General features: G+C 37.8%; 1 long non-coding RNA gene across 1 annotated transcript; it reads left to right on the top strand.

The window, feature by feature from the left end:
* Positions 1–2794: 2794 nt before the first annotated feature.
* On the top strand, positions 2795–5789 carry LOC113299062. Its single transcript, XR_003334572.1, has 3 exons — positions 2795–4251; positions 4864–4947; positions 5549–5789. It is a non-coding gene; the product is annotated as an uncharacterized LOC113299062 (long non-coding RNA).
* The last annotated feature ends 6891 nt before the right edge of the window (positions 5790–12680 follow it).

Here is a 12680-nt window from a genome sequence, read left to right on the forward strand (position 1 = left end):
CCAGGAATCTCTAACAAATATCTATAAAGAAAAGAGAGTTGTAAGTCCCAAAATATTCTGTACCGCGCCATGACATGTGTCTTCCTGCCGACACGACGTAAAGGGACACTTATACCAAAGACGACATGAATATCTAAGGGTTGCTTGAGATTTTCCATCGAATGAAGGGCAGAACGATAACGAGGGACCGATTGATCAAAACTCATCTATCGAGCGGCTCTGTCAATGTTATAAATATGTATTGAAAACCCATTTGTGCCAAGAGCAGGAAGGTTTCCTGGGGCACATCTATGCATAAAAGTAGCTTGACCAGTTGTGACTATGTTGCCCCACTTCGTCAATCCAGAATGAATAATGGTTTTATATAACACTGCGAAGGTTGATGGAGCCAGTATGTTCTGGAATCTAAAACCCCAAGGCCTAAAATTCACTTTTTCTTCATTATTCATCATGTTAATAAGGTCCACATGAGAAGGCTTTCCACCACACCAACGTAGTATTCTGGCATATTTAACCCGCGAGTCTGGATAAGAATCCTGGACCTTAGGTGCATATTCAGGAAAATACTCCCATAACCAGGCTTGCAGAAACATAACAGGAATGAAGAACTCTATCACAACACGTCCGTTAGAAGCTCTGAAATCTCTTGCAAGCGCGCCTAAATGAGAATACAAAGAGCCCGAGAATATTTTACCAATTGGGAGAACTCTCCCCTGTGCCAGAGCCACAGCAAGAGGAACAACTGACGGCTTCAACTGATTTCTAGGAAAATCTTCAAATATATCCCTGGATAACCAGAGTGTAAGGAACACAACTATATACAGAGGATGATCAATCGCATAATCTTTGGAGCATCCCTTGGTACGCAATAATTGATCCACACCGAATAATTGTTGGAAGGATGGTCTTGAGCTTGCTGCAACTCTTCTATCTTTGTTGTCGGGATAGTAGTAATCTCGATATCTTCTTCAGGCCATTTGGTAGGGATATTGCCTATCACAAGTAATTGCAACAAAACATTCACATCTTCTAGCGTAATTGTTAATTCACCCCATGCACAAAGCCGAATTGGTTGGTTCACACCATCGAAGAATGAATGCGAGCAAGCCTCGCATATCCTTGGTGATTTCCAGTGTCTCAAATACTTTCAGAGTATGAAGAATCTTGGCGTTGTCAAGGTGCTGTCTGACCCCATGGTGACTTAACATATCTCTCGACCATTCCGTCCAATCAAGCGAAAGAGATCGGGAAGCCTTGAAATCAATGTGAGATGGTTTATATTCCCCTCTTTTCAAGCACAACCTGGCAATGTCTCGTGGATGAGTACTTTGGAATCCATTCTCATTGTAAGAGTCCAGAATGGAACAATCAGCATTATCCGGAAGACTTGTTTTATATATGATGCCTTCGAAAAAGTTGTCACAATAATTGGGAACGATCTCCAGGGTAGCTGTGCTAACGTCTTCATGAGCAGGGCTCATCACAATGTCATTTCCATGATTGTCACACATTGCAAAAGTTTCACTGAAAACATCTAACGGAGTTGTTGTTTAGGCACACACCCTAATCTGCGTTATTACCAAACCCTACTTTGCGGTGGAACGAAAGACGCAGATTCAAGAGGCGTTAATAAATATATACACACAAATAGGAAGAATTCCTATTTGGATAAGGAAAGGCCGATTAGAAAAGAGGTAGTCGTCCAAACCGCGTGGGCCCACACGGATTGCGCCCTAGCCAGTATGAAGAACGGACCCGCAAGCTCGATCACGCCATCGCCACGCCTGCCGCACCTATAGTATGTTACTGCATCCCAGCCATGCAGATAAGTAATAAGCTTCATTGTTTACAATTTTAGATTATGCAAATATTTGTATCACCATATGATGCTTACTACGCAACACGAAATTTCCGCGGTGGCAGGGAACTAATGTTGATGGTGAGTTTTTGACAAGGGCATTTGTAGCAAATTAGCCATGATCTCGTTGTATAAATAGTCCCTGACCCGGTATCAAGATTATTGAATTTGTATAAATATAATTTGCATTCCGCAAGAGAATCAGTAAACTGTATTTTGGCTAGCGAACTCAGTAGTCCTAAAGCTATTTTGAAAGTGTATATGTATGCCAAATTTCAGGGCTTTCCCCAGCAGAAACCTTGTTATTTCATGTAAGATGATATACATGGCATTATTAATAATCATAATATGATTGAACGTCATTCTTGAATCAATGAGCTATTAAGAATATTATGCTTAATTCGTAGTCATATCGGTATCGCCTCAAGTCGCAAGACTCCCACGGCCGAGTTCCTTGAACATAATGTAGCGACACTATTGTATTCGAAGGTTGTACTAAAATGGTATTATGTTTCCTGGCGTGTTGCCTTAAACTCAAACCCTAGATTGCAACTATATGATCACATCTGTAAACACCCTCTAGCTCGTCAACGCTATTTGACTGGTCTACCGATGATCAAGAGACGTTTTAGCCGTTAATAACTCGATTAGTTTAACACGAACGTTAGTTATTAGAAATTAATCTAACAACGATCTAGATACAAAACTAGTACCACTGATTGGTCTCGAAAAGTTATACATAATGGACTACTCGCACGTGTAATTCAGACAATGGGTGAAGAAGATTTATCAATTTGTTTTCATAGGGTAAAATAGTAATTTTGGATATTACCCTTATGGCTGCACGTGTCAAATCAAGTGGGTGTCCTAGTCATTTTTCCTTGGTATTATCTAAATCCAGGTCGAAGATAAGATCAGTCCTCTTTATTTCTCTTTTCTTTTCTCTTCTTTCTTCTCGTTTCTTCGTTCTTCTTTTGCTCTCTATTGTTCTTCTTCTGTAGAATTCGAGTGATGATTTAGAGAATACGTTTGATAGTTCTTGGTTGATGAATTTAATCTGATGGTGAAGGAAGTGTTGTCGATGTGATTTAAGAATGATAAGATTTAGTATTGCTGGGGTTTTGAGACGAATCATCAAGAAGTGGAGTTAGGGTTTCTGTGAGTTGATGAAGGTTTGATTTGAGGTTACTAGAGATGGGTTTAGTTGATTGAATTAAGGGTTTCCGTTCAATTGATAATCTGAAGTGGTTTTGATGTAAACTGAAGAGTTAGGGTTTCTCTGAAAATCAATGAGGGTGAAGATGTTTATGAGACTCGGATCGAGATAGAAGAAGAGTAGAGTTAGTTTTAGTTGGTGGTGGTGGTGTTGATTCAAGCGACTGATACAGAACCTGCAGAAAAGGTAATTTGAGAATTAAAATTAGGGTTCTTTAATTTGAATCTGTTTTATATAAATTGATAAGAGATGATGAATCCTAGATGGGTTTTATGCTAATTGAAAATTCGTATTGAATTTATAAGTGGAATTAAGTTCTGGTGAAGGTTTGAGAAAACTAGGTTTCCCTGTTCTTCCCCAAATTAGAATTAGGATTCTTGTGTTGAGAATTGCAGATGAAGTAAATAATGGTGATTGGTTTTAATAGAGGTTGTAGATGTTTATTAATGATTTGTTGTTGAGTTGGAGATCATCAGGTGCAGGGGTTGCTTGAAGTGCAGTTGTAGCTAGTTGAATGGAGAAAAAATATGAGACTCTGGGATTGGTAACATCACCGAGGTTGTGAAAATTGGATGATTATATTTAAAGTATAAGAGTAGGAACTAGTTCTAGAGATCTAAGGTTCAAGGATAAGCCATGGTGGTGATGTTGAACTGAGTAAGATGGAAATTGGTTTGTTACATAACTTAGGATGAGAAAGAATTGGAGTTGCAGGTTTGATTGAGATGGAAGTGTTGAGGAATGTTATGTTGTTGCAGATGAAGTTGAGACCTATAGTGGAGATTCTGAAGTTGTTGGTGATGTTTGGGGATATATGAATTGTTGCAAGTGAAGTCTGATAACTGTTACAGGGATTGTAGTTTGCGTATGTTGATGCTACTGCAATGGTTGATTAAGGGTTAGATGAATAACATGGAACTAGTGTTGAGAGGTTATTGATGAACTGTAATTGAACTAGAAAGTAGTGTAATGTGTGGGTTATGGTGTTAGGTTGGAGGTTTAATGAGATTAAAAGAGGGATGTTATGTGATTCCTGAATTGAACATTGTGGCTGAGATGTAGGATTTGGGTTGTGAGTAATATTTGCTTATAATGAAGATTCAGATGATTAGATTAGAATCTATGAATATTGATATGAAGTAGTCTCACTGAAGGCTTGCAGCTACTGCAATTGCAGGTAGGCTTAAATTACAGTTGTATTGAATTATTGATTTCTATTTGAATGAATGAATGTTTAATGATTGTATAGACCTCTGTTCTTGAGTTTTAGGCATGTTAATCAACCCAGTCAATCTAGATGACTTACCTAACTCAGGTTGTCTGGTTGAGTTGAGTTGACTCAGTAAACCTTGATTCAACTAATTGAGTTGACTCGTTTGACCTTGAATCCTTTGACTTTGACCTGACTTTGGGCGTTGACCGTTTGGTTATTCCATTGACCATACGTTGACCTTTAGTGACTGTTATTTGACTCAGGAGGATCAGGCTTTGGATTAATGGGCTTGTTTAAAGCACTCGAGTTTAGAGTTAGTTTTCCTTTTGTACATGAATTTGACCTTTATGGTCTAAATTAGCCTTCGACTTATTCTACAAAGTTGTAGATAATCTTAAGACGTAACTAGTGGGCTATAGAACCAACCTAATTGAATTAGTAAACCTTGGATATGCTAAAGATGGATAATAAAAACAATGTAGAATCATAAATAGGATTAGAACCATTAGATAGACTTGTATGGTTCTTGTGTGAGCCATTTTGGCTAGGTTCTTAGAGTTTGTGTATGATTAACAGTTAGTTTTTTTAACGACGATCGATTCGAAGGATGAACCAGTGGATCGTGGATCTCGAGGTAGGCGTGGCTTGTCGTTAAAAAAGGTGGGAATACATTTAACTCTTTTGCAACCATTGATGTTTTCTTTTACAAAGATTTATGTTTACAAACTCATGCATTGTTTGCGTATGCTTTAGATGCATTATTTACTTTAAATTCCGAAAGTTCTGTCGATTCCTTTAATCTTTCCATTGCTTGGAAAGGATCTTTCATGCTTTGTTCGTCTTTATGAATTGATATGAGAAATAAGAATTTCCTTATGTGATATATAGGATACGCTCCTTCATTTATACTTTCATGCATATTTGGGTGTGTAATTGTCACCCAGAATATCTAGGTGTGTAATTGCACCAATATTACGGGTGTGTACATTCACCCACAGACTATCTAGGTGTGTAATTGTCACCAGTATTACGGTGTGTAAATGTCACCACAGAAATAATGGTTGGTGTGTAAATGTCACCACAGAAATAAAAAAGGAGTTAGTTCCATATACATGTTGTTTAATCTAGTGTTGGTTGTCTTTTAATATTTGGGAAAACATTGATTGTTTTCCAAATCATACCAATGATTACTTAAAAGTTAGATGTTATTTCCATTGGGCATCCCTTTTAGGGATGATGTGCTCACTTGTTCCCACTTCAGTTTTTCAGTAATCAGAAGAATCGGTGCGCATGAAGATATCCGTTTTGTAGCTTAATGTTTGGGCGAATCGAAGATGTTTGTTTATCGTTTATATTTGTATTGTTTGTTAATTTATTAAACAACACATTATTGTATTCTTATCACTTGAGAGATTTTCATTTATGTAATATCAGAGTGTTGGGTTAGTTTTGGGTTAAGTTTTGTAGCAGATTTCTAAATTGAATGATTAAGTTTATGATTTAGATCCTTAGTGCCATTTTGTTTAGTTAATCCCTTGGATTAGTCAGCTGCTAGCTTTGGGGGCGCTACAGACTTGGTATCAGAGCTCACCATTAGATCTTATATGGGTGACAATAGGATTAGCCAGTACCAGTTAGTGAACTAGACTTGTTTAGAACTGGGTTGGGATGTGAGATAAATCTTAATCACTAAAAGTTATCCATAATTAAAATATTTATTTGATTGATTGATTTGTTTGTTTGGTTGTTTGTTTATGTAATGAAGTAAAACTTGTAGGGTACACCAATAACTTTAACTAATAAAGATTAGAGAATAATTGGTCTAAAAAGTATGAACACGTAGACAAATCAATACTAAAAATAGTGAGATTAGTATTAGTGATAGATCTTGACCATCAATGTTAATAATAGTTTGATCATCAATAATAATAAAATATTATAATAGTAACTATAGATGATAATAAAAGTAATAGTAATTTTAGCATTTATCAGTTAGTATCATATTAAACATAACTTAACTAAAATCTCATTAAAGATAGATAACGATAAAAATAATAAATTATGATTAAATAGTTATAGAAAATTAATAACGCTTATCTACGGTTAAAATTTTGTAAATTAAACTAATGACAAATTAGAAATATATGTTTTGTGTTTAAACTAAATAATATAATACTTATTAGGCGTTAGACGTAAAAATATGAGGATAATTATACAGTTGATAATAGTATTTTAATAATTAGGCTAGTAGGAAATTTATAGTAGATTATATTTGGAAAATTTGTATATGGTATTACACTAAAGTTAAAATATCAGATATTATAAAATGACTTGAATCGAACTGGGATTACTTATATTAGTAAAATAAATAAATAAATTCAGATAAGCAGTTTTTGAAGTAAAAGTTTTAAGTTACACCAGTTACAGTAAAATTTAAAGACTAATTAATCTTAATAAACTAATACTTAGTTAATCCAGTACTGGGGAATAGTGAAGGTTGTGTTCTCTCTGTTCGTAGGAAGGCATTGTTGGGCTTGGCCAACCTTGACGGGGAAACTACATTCAGAGATGACCGATCATAGAAGTTTGGTATAACTCTTTAGGAAACCGATAAATATGATTTCACTTAGAAAGATTCGTAAGATTCTCCCTTGAAGTTAGAGACAATTATCTTATTGAAATAGATACCAGTCTTCTGAACCTAGAGCTACAAAATTTAAATCTTAGATGTAGAAAGCCGTATAGGTTTGTGCTTTATTTTTATGTTGTCTGCGCTTAGACAAGAGATAAAATTATTTTATACGGCGGAGAGTTTTTGAAGACCAGAAGGATGGTTTGATTTTCGAGGACGAAAATGTATAAGGTGGGGAGAATGTAAAGGCCCTCGAGCTCGTCAACGCTATTTGACTGGTCTACTGATGATCAAGAGACGTTTTAGCCGTTAATAACTCGATTAGTTTAACACGAACGTTAGTTATTAGAAATTAATATAACAACGATCTAGATAAGAAACTAGTACCAATGAATAAGTCTCAAAAAGTTATGCATAATGGACTACTCGCACGCGTAATTCAGACACTGGGTGAAGAAGATTTATCAATTTGTTTTCAGAGGGTAAAATAGTAATTTTGGATATTACCCTTGTGGCTGCACGTGTCAAAGCAAGTGGGTGTCCTAGTAATTTTTCCTTGGTATTATCTAAATCCATGTCGAAGATAAGATCAGTCCTCTTTATTTCTCTTTCTCTTTCCTTTTCTCTTTTCTCTTCTTTCTTCTTCTCGTTTCTTCATTCTTCTTTTGCTCTCCATTGTTCTTCTTCTGTAGAATTCGAGTGATGATTTTGAGAACACGTTTGATAGTTCTTGGTTGATGAATTTAATCTGATGGTGAAGGAGGTGTTTTCGATGTGATTTAAGAATGAGAAGATTTAGTATTGTTGGGGTTTTGAGACGAATCATGGAGAAGTGGAGTTAGGGTTTCTGTGAGTTGATGAAGGTTTGATTTGAGGTTACTAGAGATGGGTTTAGTTGATTGAATTAAGGGTTTGCGTTCAATTGATAATCTGGAGTGGTTTTGATGTAAACTGAAGAGTTAGGGTTTCTCTAAAAATAGATGAGGGTGAAGATGTTTATGAGACTCGGATCGAGATAGAAGAAGAGTAGAGTTAGTTTTAGTTTGTGGTGGTGGTGTTGATTCAAGCGACTGATACAAAACCTGCAGAAAAGGTAATTTGAGAATTAAAATTAGGGTTCTTTAATTTGAATCTGTTTTATATAAATTGGATAAGAGATGATGAATCTTAGATGGGTTTTATGCTAATTGAAAATTCGTATTTAATTTATAAGTGGAATTAAGTTCTGGTGAAGGTTTGAGAAAACTAGGTTTCCCTGTTCTTCCCCAAATTAGAATTAGGATTCTTGTGTTGGGAATTGCAGATGAAGTAAATAATGATGATTGGTTCTAATAGAGGTTGTAGATGTTTATTACTGATTTGTTGTTGAGTTGGAGATCATCAGGTGCAGGGGTTGCTTGAAGTGTAGTTGTAGCTAGTTGAATGGAGAAAAAATATGAGACTCTGAGATTGGTAACATGACTGAGGTTGTGAAAATTGGATGATTATATTTAAAGTATAAGAGTATGAACTAGTTCTAGAGATCCAAGGTTCAAGGATAAGCTATGGTGGTGATGTTGAACTGAGTAAGATGGAAATTGGTTTGTTACATAACTTAGAATGGGAAATAATTGGAGTTACAGGTTTGATTGAGATGGAAGTGTTGAGGAATGTAATGTTGTTGCAAATGAAGTTGAGACCTATAATGGAGATTCTGAAGCTGTTGGTGATGTTTGGGGATATATGAACTATTGCAAGTGAAGTCTGATAACTGTTACGGGGATTGTAGTTTGCGGATGTTGATGTTACTGCAATGGTTGATTAAGGGTTAGATGAATAACATGAAACTAGTGTTGAGAGGTTGTTGATGAACTGTAATTGAACTAGAAAGTAGTGTAATGTGTGGGTGATGGTGTTGCGTTTGAGGTTTAATGAGATTAAAAGAGGGATGTTATGTGATTCCTGAATTGAACATTGTGGCTGAGATGTAGGATTTGGCTTGTGAGTAATATTTGCTTATAATGAAGATTCATATGATTAGATTAGAATGTATGAATATTGATATGAAGTAGTCCCACTGAAGGCTTGCAGCTACTGCAATTGCAGGTAGGCTTAAATTACAGTTGTATTGAATTATTGATTTCTATTTGAATGAATGAATGTTTAGTGATTGTATAGACCTCTGTTCTTGAGTGTTAGGCCTGCTAATCACCCCAGTCAGTTTAGATGACTTACCTGACTCAGGTTGTCTGGTTGAGTTGAGTTGAGTTGACTCAGTAAACCTTGATTCAACTCATTGAGTTGACTCGTTTGACCTTGAATCCTTTGACTTTGACGTGACTTTGGGCGTTGACTGTTAGGTGATTCCATGAACCAGACGTTGACCTTTAATGACTGTTATTTGACTCAGGAGGTTCAGGCTTTGGATTAATAGGCTTGTTTAAAGCACTTGAGTTTAGAGTTAGTTTTCCTTTTATACATGAATTGGACCTTTATGGTCTAAATTAGCCTTCGACTTATTCTACAAAGATGTAGATAATCTTAAGACGTAACTAGTGGACTATAGAACCAACCTAATTGAATTAGTAAATCTTGGATATGTTAAAGATGTATAATAAAAAAAAATGTAGAATCATAAATGGGCTTATAACCACTAGATAAACTTGTATGATTCTTGTGTGAGCCATTTTGGCTAGATTCTTATAGTTTGTGTATGATTAACAGTTAGATTTTTTAACATCGATCGATTCGAAGGATGAACCAGTGGATCGTGGATCTCGAGATAGGCGTGACTTGTCGTCAAAAGAGGTGGGAATACATTTAACTCTTTTGCAACCATTGATGTTTTCTTTTACAAAGATTTATGTTTAAAAACTCATGCATCGTGTGCGTATGCTTTACATGCATTGTTTACTTTAAATTCCGAAAGTTCTGTTGATTCCTTTAATTTTCCATTGCTTGGAAAGGATCTTTCACGCGTTGTTCATCTTTATGAATTGATATGGGAAATAAGAATTTCCTTATGTGATATATAGGTGTTGATGGTGGTTTTTAGCTTAGGGTTAAAATCGTCAAACCTTGTATCTGATGTGACGTCACTCTGCAAGGAAGCAGTGCCGCGAGTATTAACCTCTCCACCGACATATTTATTGAGTCGCTCAATATAATTTTATCCATAACACTCTGTAAATTTCGGCACTTCGCCAATACAAGACCCACTGAGTACTTTCTTGTGCTATGTTCCCCAGCAGAACCCTTAAATCGGTATGGCATGACGGATTTATGTTCACTCGCAGCGGAGTAGCATGAACCTCCAAGTACCAAAGTTAAGGACATCGCACAAAATGCTTAGACGGAAAGCACACTGCATTCTGTAGATAAGGACTTTTGTATGGCAGCATAAAAAATCCAGCCAATTATTGTGATAACTCACAAAGAACTCGTAAACCCGACTAATTTGCAAAATTAGGGTTTCGCGCCCCGCGCAATATACTAGACCCCGTTGGTCGAAACTATGCTTCGCCAAACTAGGAAACCAAATCCGCCACATCGCACTAGAAGAGTGGTCGTGCCCTAGCTTGCCTCCCCCTACTTTCATTGACCAATTAGGTTGATCCAAACCTGCCGCAGCCTCAAAAGAGGTCGCCATACTAAGTCGGCTTCCCAAAAGCGCCAACTTCCCAGAACGCGCCAACATGCCGCACGCGCATGCCGCACATGCCGGACGCGTATGCCACATGCGCATGTTGCACGCGCATGCCACACGCGCATGCCAAATGCGCATGCTGCACGCGCATGCCAAACGCGCCACTGCCAATTAAAGATAGCCATGATCGACGGCTACCTTTCCTCTTGAGATGCAATATCAGCCATCCAAGTTCGCCACCAAACTAACATGGCTTGTGGAAACTTTTGAGCGACCATGACGCCAAACCCTAAACTAGCACGTCGCTATGCCACGGCTACTGGAATGCCACGATGCCACAACTTCTAGCACGTCGCTATGTCACGGCTATTGGCATGCCACCATGCCACAGCTACTAGCGCGTCGCTATGCCATGACTACTGGAACGCCACCATGCCACAGCTACTAGCACTTCTCTATGCCACAATTACTGGCATGCCACCATGCCATAGCCACTAGCACATCGTTATGCCACAGCTACGAGCACGTCACTATGCCACGGCTACTGGCATGCCACCATGCCACAGCTACTAGCATGCCACCGTGCCACAGCTACTAGCACGTCGTTATGCCATGGCCACTGACATGCCACCATGCCACACATAGAAACCTGCTACACGTTTTCCACGAAAACACTCGAGACATCAAAACATGTCATAAACTGGGGGATACTCATCAGGGTATTGGTCTGGCGGTTTACAGCGTTCGGCGTGCAATGCGCCCATTACAAGAAAGTTTCATGAAGTAGGGCAATTAGTGGTGGTACAAGTAACGGTGTAACCAATTCATTTCCTACATCATGGAAGTATAACGCCTTAAGGTTACACATTACTCTTTTCTTCCACCACTCAAACGTTTCCACTTCCTACGAGACCAGGGTACGTTTTGTCACGACTTGTATAAATAGGTCTCACCTATTTCCACCAAACGAAAATTTTTGGTCAGGAGAACAACACCACATCCAAAAATTACCTGGTAGCTTTCCATTCAGCTCACCAGTTCAATTTTCTGATACAAGTCGCAAAAACTCCCACACTTCCAGAATCAACTATTCTGGTCTCAATACTTTCTTAGCTTCCCTCCCTAAGACCAACCCTTCTCCTTCACTTTGTGACCGAAGCAAGCCTGGAACGACCATTTCTTGGTTTAGGCCGGGATTGTACAGATTGATCTCTCGAATCAAAAGTACTCCCGTGCAGTACATTGTTTTGGGTTTAGATTTGTTTTTCACCCACACACACAAGATTATCAAAATCGGCGGAAAAAGTTTTCACCCACAAACAATTGGCGACCACAGTGGGAGATTAATCTCTCGGTTGCAATATCACTTTTCAATTCCCAATTTCAGTTTTCAACCCCGATCTCAAGATGGTAGAAACAAAAGATCTGCGCGGGGTCCAGCGGCTCAGTTGTCAGTTATTACACAACGAGGAATGACTCGGGACTTCCCGCAGTCACAACGGCGTCTCCCATAAAACTCAGACTTACGCTCGGAAGATTCAGTCTGTTGGGAGACCCTAAAAGCGAGTAAGTCCTTTTATACAATCTGCACAATCTGCTATTTCAAGTTTTCACATTGATGATAGAAACCGATAGCCATGTCATCCCCAAAATTTCATTCCATACTTTCTACCGTCACACGACATTCACGGTTCCACGACTCTCCTGGAATATTTGTGCTACCAACAGTAAAAAAGCGGGGGTCTAACAACACCACCCAATATTTCGCTTAGCAATCTGTATGGATTAACTCCGAAATAATTTGCTAGTCTAATCTTCAACGTTCCTTGAAATCTTCGTCATTCCAAGTACTCCAATGATCCCAAAGGTTGTAAGTTTAGCACCATCGTTGTTGGAGATCCTTAGCTATAACAATGAGAGAAATCGAGATTCTCGATCAATATTATACAGTGTCATAGTACTATTATGTAACATCAAGGTCCAATTGTATCACGACTTTAACAATAATAATATGGTGATATGTATTACTCCCCCTTAGTAAATACTCCATCTCGATCATGGAAATCACTCCCCCTTACACAATGATCCGAAAACCATATGTATTTGTAGTGTGAACTACAATATTTCTCCCCCTTT

The sequence above is a fragment of the Papaver somniferum genome, chromosome 7, assembly GCF_003573695.1.
Source record: "Papaver somniferum cultivar HN1 chromosome 7, ASM357369v1, whole genome shotgun sequence".
NCBI classification, from domain to species: domain Eukaryota; kingdom Viridiplantae; phylum Streptophyta; class Magnoliopsida; order Ranunculales; family Papaveraceae; genus Papaver; species Papaver somniferum.